The sequence below is a fragment of the Ursus maritimus genome, unplaced genomic scaffold (assembly GCF_017311325.1).
Source record: "Ursus maritimus isolate PB19 unplaced genomic scaffold, ASM1731132v1 scaffold_3, whole genome shotgun sequence".
Classification (NCBI taxonomy): Eukaryota; Metazoa; Chordata; class Mammalia; order Carnivora; family Ursidae; genus Ursus; species Ursus maritimus.
In genome coordinates this window covers 34,359,402-34,371,083 of record NW_024425563.1, presented here as the reverse complement: position 1 = coordinate 34,371,083, position 11,682 = coordinate 34,359,402, and positions in this window count along the sequence as shown.

Below are 11,682 nucleotides of genomic sequence, written 5' to 3'. Positions count from 1 at the left end.
TAAGCTTTACTTTCCCACAGGGTCACAAAAACCATCCATTTACCTTTTGCCTTTTAGGAAAACACGGCCAGTATTGAATAATTCAGAACTTCCTTGACTGAGCTATACAGAGCCCTTTCTAGTGCAGGAGGCTTCCTATTTCATAGCCCTTTGGGGGGGGGGGGCCTGGTGGGAGTTAACCAGCTGCGATGTGTTACTCCATACACCGTCGAAGGGAGTGGAATTGAATACAGGCCTTAAGTGGGGAAGTGGTTTCATGTAATTTGCCAACTCTGATTGATTCACACTGACTACCTGGAGTACCTGGCACATAGCGGAAGTTCGATAAGTAACCGATGATGGAATATGAGATCCTATCTTCACTTTAGAGAAAATGCGCCATCATCTACTCGTAACTTCTGTCATGAGAACAGGAAAGGAAGTAGAACATGAGGTCCACTGATGTGCCAATCCATGTCTGGTTTGCCAATGGCAATGAGCTCTGAGAAGTATTCACCCCATAGGCCAGAACCGAGAAGGTGATCAGGGAATGGGATCAATAAATTGGGAACAATTTCAAATTAGGGTATTCAGCATTAAAGCAGGAGAAGTGACAAGTATAATTGGTGAGGCTATTAAATTTGGGAAATCTCTGTTAGCCACAAAGCCCTAAATATTGTCTCCATGCTTAGTAGGTCCTCAGGGATGACCCAAATGATTTCCATTCATAGGGAATGGAGACACATGCTCAGGTGCACATGGGAGGGGCTTTCATAGGAGGCTGACGTTTGAGCTGAAGTTCGAGGGGCTTCAGGACAGCTTCCTGGTTCTGTCATTTGTAGCCAAGCCTTTGGATTGCTCTGAGATAGGTTTGCTATATAGAAGTGAACTTTTGTTTAAATTTATCTTTCTCTCAAAATCCTTAATGTAAATAGTTCCAGCTCAAACAACTTCTCCTTCTCTAGGAGTCCTAAATGAAGGGACCTTGCAGACCTAATACACATGAGAACCCCTGAAGTACTATCTTAATGAAAAGTCTCCGTTTGACCTTGGCCATGTTTATCTAACCATGTTTCTCAGACTCCACCTGGATGGAGAGGTAGATGACATGAGTATATGTTACAACACGTATCCTCTGGACACTATCCCGCTAGTCCAGACTCTGGAACTCTGGTGCCTGAAGCCTCTGCTCTTATGATTGTGGAGAATACTGTGTAGCTCACAGGATTGCACAGCTGGCCATGCCGGTCCCCACTCACCAGCACAGTCTCCACGTACCTTCCCCTCTGCTGCCTGCTGTTAGGCTCTAAGCAAAATAGACTTTCCTCCTAATCAAGAAACCAAAAGTGACAGTCACAGTAAATCCATATCCAACAGACAGAATAAACTCACTTTTAATCCTCTCCCTGGACCGCGCTAGGGCAATTGTATGTAAGAGGAACTTCTGACTACGAATGACAATTGGCCTGAGAATTGACATTAGGGTTCCCCTCGGAGTGGCATTTTCTACCTTCACACCATCCTTCCACTGGGCCATGGGTTCCTCGCGTCAGTGAGGTGGTATGAAGGTGAAAGGTTGGCAAGGCTTTGTTTCCTTGAAAGATGCTGGATTAGGAGTTTGATTACATCAGACTCTCTGTGTAGTTGTCGAAATATATTATTTACATTTCGGACTTGAATTTCTTTCCAGCCACCTCCCCCTGTACCCACAAAAAAGTGTTCATTATGGAAGGACCTCATAAAATTCTGTATCCCTTTAGTGCAGATTCAATTTCTAATATCCTTTTTTGGGTACAGAACTGTGGGATGCAAGTGTGCTCTAAGACAGGAATTGTGTGGGATCTTATGGAAAACATTAAGTCACAAAATCTTAAATAGCAACGAAAGCAAATGTAATAGGGGAACATAAAGGGCATTCCAGGCCTAAGGGGTAGGTAGCAAACTGCCACCTAATTTTCCCTGTTGCCACTTTTTGAAAAAGCAAAATAGGTGGAAGAACATCATTGGTCGCATCCAACTTGACGCATCCTGTTCTCAAACTGGTGTGTAATTGAATCAAATGCATGACAGATGAACCTGGGAGGAGGAAGCTAGCCTGGCACATGGATGTGGAAGGCAGAGGACTAGGTCTCTGGAGGCTTAGTTTCCTCCGGTGATTCCTAACTGACTCTGTGGGTTGACTTGAACAGATTCCCTCCCCCTCTGTGTCATGGTTTGCTCATATGTTTAGAAAAAAGGGTGTTTCACCACTGTCCTTGAAGGTCTCTTTCAGCTTCACTGTAATCAACTCACTCTCTTAAAAACCTAAACCTGAGGCGCCTGGGTGGCTCAGTCAGTTAAGCATCCAACTCTTGATTTCGGCTCAGGCCAGAGCTCAGTTTGTGAGATCGAGCCCCACATCAAGCTCCATGCTGGGTATGCGGCCTGCTTAAGCTTCTCTCTCTCTCCCTTTGCCCCTCCCGTCCCTCATCCCCTCTAAAATAAAATAAAATTAAAATTAAAGAAATAAATTTAAATTTTTTTAAAAAAATATATTTAAAAAATTAAAGTAATTATTTTTTCAATTGGTCAAACAAACAAAAACCCAGCAAATGTGTGCAGCTTTCAAAAGCTAATCAACACTTTCAATAAATAATGAGTTACTTGTTCCGATTGGGGTAAGCTGGCTTGGAATGAGGAAACTAGGTGACTCAGAATCACAAATTTTGGCTTCAAAGCATCTTCACCACTAATTGGCTGCGCAGCTGTGGGTCATAGTTGCTGGCTGTGCCTTTTTGCACTGGAAGTGCTGTGAGGGAGACAAGGAACTAGATAAAGTAGTGGAGCAGAAAATGAAAGCAGGAGGAGCAAGTCATCGCAGGCTGGTGTGAGCAGCTGCGGAAGCCATGTGCGGAAGCCTGAGGGTTTCACGGTTCAGTAGGGCAGGTTCATGAACCGCAGGATGAGCCTGAAGAATATTCCAGCCTCACAGGGCCTTGTGACAGAAGACTCGACACGTCCATTCACTCAATTATTCAACAAATATTTGTTTGGCGTCGATGACAAACCAGCTCCATACTCCAGGCCCTGGAGAGCATAGCCGTGAACAAAGTCCAAGAGAGAGCCCTACCCTCAATGAGCCTGCACCCTGTTTATAAGAGCATATAAGAAAATATCCTATTTATGCGAATAAAGTGACCGTAAGTTCTTCCAGCACATAAGAATTGCTCAGTGAGTGTGAGCGGTGGCATTGTTGCTGTTGCTTTGTGGGACTGAAGAAATAGGTAACATTTTAAAACGTACTCATCAGAAACGTCTTTGAACAGGATTTGAATTTTCAATATCAATTAGTTCTTCACTTTCTCCTCCATTGTTCTCTTTTTACTTTTTTTTTAAGATTTTATTTATTTATTTATTTATTTATTTATTTGAGAGAGAGAGAGAGAGAGAGCGAGAGAATACAAGCCAGGAGTAGAGGGAGAAGCAGGGTCTCTGCTCAGCAGGGAGTTCGTGTGGGGCTTGATCCCAGGGCCCTGAGATCATGACCTGAGCTGAAGGCAGACGCTTAACCCACTGAGCCACCCAGGCACTCTTCCTTCCTCTTTTTAATTCTCTGTGGTTTGGTCTCATTAAATATATCCAATTCTTGGGTTGCCTGTCAACTGACAAACAGACAACAAATTTACAAATCAATTAGCAAAAGACCTGAATCTAAAGAAAAAGGGATACAAATGGGAATTAGGTTGAAGAAAATGTAGTACCATCACTTCTCCCTTCCTGCAGGTGATGGAGGGGGTGGTCCGTCTCTTTCCAATCTATTGTTATGGCCTCTACCTACTATGCCCCGTTGAGTTTTCCCTTTCTTTTTTCAAGAGTCCAGTCAGGAAGCCAATATAAAACATGAACTCTTTCTCTTTGGGATTGCTGCACTATGCAAAGCATATTTTAATGAAGACATAGGCTGAGCCCAGAGGCTCAGATCCAGTTGAGGAAACACTCTGAGTTTGATAAAGACTTCAACCAAAACAGAGTTTAGGAAGTAGATGAAGGAATAGGTAAAAACATATTTAGCAAGTAAAATCTCTAGGTTTTGATTGGTAGAGTACATACGGGGAGATGAGAAACAGGGAGGAGTTTAGGATGGGTCCTAGATACCCAACTTAAGTGACCAAGTGTGTGAAATTTAAATTGAATAGCAATCACTCAAAGAATATAACCAAAAGATAATTCATTTTGTTCACTTTCTAAGCTTAATTTAGCGGAGTGATCTGCTGTACCAGATTAGAATTTGGGCAGGTCCCATGGCTTACCAGCTCCCTTTTTGGTAGTAAACATTTCTATCATCACTTGAGGTCACAAAATGCACCGATAAGCCATTTATAGCACACTTTCATGTTTTAGTCAAAACTCTCAAAGTCTTCACTTTGGATGACACCCTCTTGCCCTCCTCTAGCTCATACTTGCTTCATGCTGGAGCTGTGCTGTGGGGATGAAGACCATGGTTACCTTCTGCTTCGTAGCCCTGCCCATCTCCTCATACACAGCTTCACTGTCTGGTCGGCAGGATCAAAATGGCTGGGAGGAGGTGAGTGGCCGGGGAATGGTTCTGAAAGGGTTGAGGCAGGAAAGGCAAGAGGCTCCAGCTCTTACTTGCTTTGAAGGTTCATTCTGGCCCTAGGTTATGTATAAGTCTACTATTTTTTAAAGGGGGGGGGATATTTTGGGGGGGGCATCCCTTCTGTAGTTCCTCAACCAGAAAGCCTCTGTATTCAAAGTGGTTGCTTTCCACTCCTTCTACCAAGCCTGCATGCTCTACTTTTCCAGCTTCTTAGTGCCATAGTCTGGCAGGACTCCAACGATCCCACACTGGCTCTTTCACCAGCGTAGCCCAAATTTTGGGCTACATTATCATATTCATTTCCTAAAGAAACACAGTTGGTAGGCCCATCCCAATTTTTCCAGCAGAGCAATTAGCCCTTCTCTACCTTCCAGCATTTCCAGCCAGGAGTCAGTCTGGAGTCCAAGGTCAGCATTACCTTTCTCGAGTGTGAGTAGGGCACCAGATCTTTTGGTCTCCCGACTAAAAGTTCTTGGCATTGTCTCCCAGAAGCCCTCTTACTAGGTTTGGGATGAGAAGTCAGCAACCTCCTCCAAAAAGGCAGTAGTCTCCCCCCAAAAAATCTCTTTACCAGTCTCTTGATGAACACTTCAATTTGAACATCCTATTAGAGAAGCACATTGGAGACCAACACAGAGATTCCTAGTGGAGGAGCTGATTGTGGAAAGAAAGAGCCCTTTCAGGAATACAACTGAGAGCAATCAGTGGTTAACCCACTTTATGTATGTGCAGCTGGTGGAGTGCCAGAGCCCTGTGTCACTGAGCACATCGGCTTTTCACTCCCAAGCTCTGCCTGCCCCTCTTGAGTCTGCCTTTGTTTCTGAAGTTCCCTGGGCTTGTGCACCCTATACCAGCCCCTCACACACACACACTGCTGGTGGTCCCGATATCTGCAGAGGAGGTTTTTATCCTTGCCCATGGTTTTCCCACAGTGCCTGTCTGTTCACGGGGATAAAGTCCTGCCTCTGCTTTCCTTAAGAATGATCTTTTCGGTTTAGGATTCCCCTTTGGACTCATGTCCATACTTGGATCCCAACCCCTGGTGGCGTTATCTGTCAGCCCCTGGCATATCCTGAGCCTTTAGCCCAGGCTGTCTCTTATACAATCCAAAATGGCCCTGCCCTCAAAAGGGAAGAATCTGATGTGAGAAGGTCAATTAAAAGAATTAGCTCTGGTGTCTGGCGGTGGAAATAAGAGCTAAGTCTGCATGAACACTCACTCTGTTGATTTCTGTGCTCCAGAAATCATGGGTTGTTCCCAGGAGAGTAAGAACACTGTAAAGGTTAAGAAGTTGGTGTTTATCTTCATGAACAATAATTGACTATACTGGGAAGGATTTCAGAAAAAGTAAAATCTAAGTTCATTGGGTATGTTCATTTGCCAAGTGTGACAGTGAATGTTAAATGTTATATTACTCTTTTCATTCATAAATCCAAACTTCAAAGTCATGCATATATGCAAAGTGCCAGGATAGCCACGAAAAGTCATGCAAAGTGACATCATCTCATAAGTTCTCAAGGTAAACTACACATTATAATGCTGAACACCAGAAGAATTCATACAATCCTCTTCAATACTAAACCTCCATTGTCATGGAAAACCACTTAAAACTTCTTGACAGAGTTTGCAAATATATTTTGAAAATCTTACTGTCAGTACTTATTTCAGCTCTTTAACAAGGCCCAGTGTTAGAGGGGGGGAAAAAAAAAAGGTTGGCGCCCGCGCCTGCGCACTGGAGCACAGCAGAGGCTGAGCGTAAAGATGGCACCCATCAGCTTCTGCCGTGGAGCGTGTCCTAGCAGGCCTCCGCATGCTCTCCAAACCAGTCGCCTGCCCTCAGACCAATCCTCCCAAGACCAGCAAATATGTCTCTCTTAGTCTGGGTGCCTCGCCCCCGGCTGCTTCTGTGCGGGACCTCTGGACAGGTGAGTCCGCAAGGAGGACGTGGGCGCTTTAAGAGCCCTCTCGGTTTGCTAAGCCCGAGCCCCGGTCGGGTAGCCCTGTGGTGTTTTCTTCGAAGCTAATGCTTCGTGTTTTGGTGGTTCCTCAGATGTAGGCCTTCAGAGATTCTCTGTATGCCCACTCTCCTAGGCAAATTCTTACGTGTTATCATATTTGACGCTCATAATTATTACGTGGTATGAGAAATTTCCCCATTTATCAGATTGGAAAGGGCTACAGTGACATCACTACTGTTGCAGGATTAGCAGAAGTGCTGGAATTCAAATGTAGAGCTTATATTTTCCCCACAACTGCTTACATGTGAAGCGTGAGTTTGGTTTTGCACGTGGAGACTTTTTAATGAAAGAATAAGATCTCACTGAAGTTGAAATGCTGAAGCGCTATTGTGTGCCATGTCTGCAGGAAGTGATTGTAAGAACAAGTGTTTTCAGGGACGTGAATTCCATATTTCTGTGAAAGATATGGCTGTTTTAATTTTTTTTTTTTAAATTTCTTTGTGGTCTGCTTAATTTCCCAAATGATTTGAGGCAACAGCATGACTGCTGTTACTTGGCACCCAGTGAATAAATGCAAACAATTTTGAAATTAATTAGCAACATGACGTGTTAGATGGGCTACAAAAATCTTGTTGGGTGCTGTGGTAGGACTGGTTGATGAAAAGCAAGATGCTCAGAGCCTGTGGTTTAGGGTTATTGTTCTTTTGGAAATGGAGGGTCTTATCTCATGAAATTTCAGGTGACTCAGACATTTAAGCGGTATCTGTCAAAGGCAACTCAGAGAGATGTTTCTCGAGGTCAGAGACCACAGTCTTACTCCTCAGTACTCAGAACCAACCCTGTGACTAGTACAGAGAGGTACTCAGTACAATTAATCACATGTAAATGATGTGATTTAATGCAAACATGTAGGTTTTTTCATCAAAAGTTACTTTATTAGCAAAACTAGCTGTTTCTTTTTCTCTTTGTTATCTGTTTTGTGTGGTATTTGGGGGTATAATAAACCTTGGATCCTTTGGCTAGCTTAATTGAAAAATGTTTTGAAAAGTTAAAAAGCAAAACAAAACATACTGAAAACCATTTTCATACAATTTCTTCCCTCTGTTAGTTCAGTTGTAAGAAATGGAGAACAAAAGCATTACCAACCAAGGCTTTTAGCAGAAAGATAATTGCTTACACATCCAAATACATCAGCCAAGTTTGCAACACGCGATTAGGCAGCCAATTGTGTTGAAAATGTGCTTGCTCATTCAGAGGAGACCACGCCCCAGGGCTCACCCACTGGCTCCTCTTCAATCCTTAAGTTCAGTTAGCACCAGACCATTCCCATTAGCCACTTGTTGAAAACATAATGGGGCCACCAGATAGTAAGAATCATCAGGGTACAAATGAAAGAGACAATGTCTTTAACAAACCCCACCTAAGTCACTCTCCAGTCTTCTCTAATTACTTTAGTAGTGTCATTCTATCAAAGGATGCAGATCATTAACGAATAGTTTTGTGCCGTGTGCTGTGAACAATGTATTATATTTAAAAACGTATGATGTCATAGAGACGGATCAAATCCTAAATTTTTTAGCTTACCTGTCACAGAAACAGTCATACAAATTAAAAGAAAAGCAGGGTCACATTGGATATTTGGTCTCAGGTACATTTCCCCATTCGCATCTTCCCACCCGATGTTACTGTAGTTTTCAGTTCTCAGGTGACTGTGTTGGCGATTTAGAAACCCAGCTTTCTGTGTCTCGGAATTCTTTTCTACCTGTAACACTGCCTCTTTTGAATGACCTTGAATGTGGCACAGCCACTGTCTTTTCCTTAATCTCATCCTGAGTTTGAAAGTAAGACAGGATCATCTTTCTCAGCCTATCCCACCCGCACCCTCCCCACCCAGCCCCCAAGAGTGCAGAGAGAACTATTTTGTAACACTTGGGTTTCAGGTATTCAGAAAGCACAAGATGACAGGTGACTGTCCCATTCTTTGGTCGAATAGCCTTTAGCTATATGGCTGATCATTTAACAAGTCCTCCCTTGGGATCAACCTAGTAGTGTTGGGATCAACTACCATTGGAAATTAGTTCTCCTGGGATAATAAGTGCTAAATGTTGTTCTCCTTCCCAGCAGGCTACACATAAAATGAAGGAGATGAAACCAGGGTGCTAGCTAGCTAACCAAGCAGAAAGAGTAGCATGCCTTCCATTTAGGCAACAAATTCCATTTTCTTTTCCCCAAGTGCTTGTTGATTTCCTGGCAGTCATCACCCCAGACAGAGCTTAATGCAAACACTGCACGTGTACCTGCCAGGCAGCCCTTGGGCTCTTAGTTTCTTACTGCTGCTCTAATAAATTACCACCAACTAAGTGGCATAAAACAACACAAGTTATTAACTTGTATTTGCTCATCACGAGTCTCAGTGAAGTAAAGTCCAGGTGATGGTGGGGCTGCGTTCTCTTTTGGAGGCACTAGGGGAGAACCTGTTTCCTCGCCTGTACCACAGTTCTGGGCTTGCCACTTGCCCATTCCATCTTCAGAGCCAGCAACTTCCTACCTCCTCAAACTTCTTCTGCCTTCCTCTTCTACTTATAAGGACCCCTGTGATTAAGCTGGGACCATGAGGGAAATCCAGAATAATCTATTTATTTTAGGTTGAGCTCATTATCAACCTTAATTCCATCTACGTGGTAATTCCCCTTTGCCATGTAACCTGACCTATTCACAGGTTCTGGAAATTTGAATGTAGACATCTTTGGGGGGCCGTTATTCTGCCTACCCCAGATTCATTTTCATTTTGGCTGATAAGCATTTTTTTTTCCAACTGAAATTTCCAAAAGCTACCTGCACACAATAAACAGCAAAACAACACATCTTCCTGCCAAGTCCATTCTTTGCTCTTCGCCCTTACCGGTATCTTTAAATTACTTTGCTAGGGGCCCGCAGATTTTAAGATTCCACAATCTCTGGTTCCATATTGTCTGCATTCTGACCTCACTCAGCCCCTTCCCTCTCTACTTGCCTTTGTGTGGGCAGTGAAGCTCTGCTCTCAGTAACGAGCCCCTCTGCCACAGAGCAGACCTTTTGAAGAGTACCTACTTTTCATCATGCCAAAGTATGAGCTCACACACGTTCACACTTGCCTTTGTTCCCTCCAGGCTTCCATACCTCATGAGTTGCCTCTTTGCTTTCAGGGGAATCAAGGTAGCAGACCTCAACAGCATTCTGTTTCAGGGGTTGAGGGGAGGCAGCAGAGAGGGGATTTAGGTTATATCCAATGACCACCTCTTTCCTGGGTTTGCCCTCACAGCAGCTGGAGGGCTTGGAGGTGCTAAGCCCTCTGATTTAGAACTACACAGGTCTGAAGGCTGAGCATTTTCTATGAAGGGCCTTCATCTTTGGAATTCCCTCTCCAAAGCTATTGACCTGTATGGCCTGAAGTAAATTCTATCTCACTAGTAAAGTGGATTTCACAGTTAATATGGGCAAGCTGATTTGGATTATTTATTTTCAATGTTAGCCACAGCTGTAGAACTCTCAGATGTGTGCAGGAATTGAACACATCTTTAGAAATCTCAGGAACAAATAGCACTGCCCGAGACAGGAGAGGGTTTGGCTGTAATCTTCCTTTTGTGTTGCCTGTGACTTGCTCTAATACTGAATTGCAGCCTATGCTCCGGAGTTATTTCTTCCATGTTGTTTTTTGTCGGGCTAACCTACCTGACCCGTTCCTGGGTTTGCTTACTTAGGGCGTCTCTCTCAATATCCTGATAGCAAATGACTGATAAAAATAAATGTAAATAGAACACAGGGCATCCCTGCATATTGAGTCAGCGGCACTCGCCTGTGTGGGGGACTGGAGTAAGGTGAACGTGAAGGAAGTTATTAGCTCTCCAGCAGGGGCGAAGAGAAAAGCCAGTTCTGTCAAAAGTGAATGTTGAAACAAAAGAAAATAACCCCGTCCCAAATGCTCTGGGCTGAATCAGCCTTCCTGGGGTCTTATTCTGGTTCAGAGATAGCTCTGTCCTTGAAGTACTCTCTGTTGAGTGGCACTAGTCCACGGTATCAAGTAGTGTTTAAAATACCTAGATTAAAAGCCTTCTGCATTTAATGTCTCAGCTCCAACAGGTATATAAACCAAAATGAACTTGCAAATTTCATTGAAGCTTTATCCTCCAGCCCAGGCTAGTCCCTAATGTCACAATTTCCACATTCCTGACAAAGAATCTTTTACTCTAACCAAGTTCCCGTTCACAGTTGGCAGCTGGCCCATCCAGCGGGGGAAGGTGACTTTAGTGGTGTCCTCGCTCTTACAGGGGTGCAGGTTAACATCCTCCTTGGGCAATGAGGGGACTAATATTCTGTTCTTTGTTCAAAGCTCTGAAGGATCAATGTATGAGATGTGATACTCAAATTGATGCTATTCCTGTCCTGAAAGCATTAACTCCAGTTCCCTTCCCAGTGGAAGAGGTGAGAGGATGTGACTCTTGGTTCAGCACTGCCCAAGTAAATAGTTTTTGTTAAATTTCAGCCTGAAATGCATTCATCTTCCAATTAAAACAGATCACAGACCTTCTTAGAGGTTCATGCTAATGCGAAATAGGCCGTGGATTTCAAATACATTCAGACCAAGCAGCGCAGCTGTTTTTATAGATCCAGTGACTCTTCAGCTACATGTGGCCAGTGTGTCCCTCAGCCTGGCCACCGTCTCACAGGGCCGCTCTTGGAAATACCCCAGAAAATGTTGCATTTCAAGCAGAATTTCTGCACCTAAGGGATAGCATATTTTAGACCCCCATGATCCCTGCCTACAGAGTGGTATGGGTAAAATTGCTTTTTTAGGTTTTTGACCCAGGAGATAGGAGCATCCGTTTGATTGTGCAGCTCTGCTGCTCTCTCCTGAGCCTTTCCATTAGAAAAAACACACCTAAGAGCACAGTGATGGGTGATGAGGTCAGAGATCATCGAAAGGAGAAGCAGGTTCAAGTTGATCTGCCAAACTGAATGACTCTGGCTCAAGGGCCAGCAGTGAGCCAAAGGTCCCTCTTTTTTTTTTTTTTTTTAAGTACATTTCTATTTATCAATGTATACATATTTAAATTTGGTATTTGATGCATCTGTGTTTAAAGGGACCATACATGTTTCATCTTCAGCAGT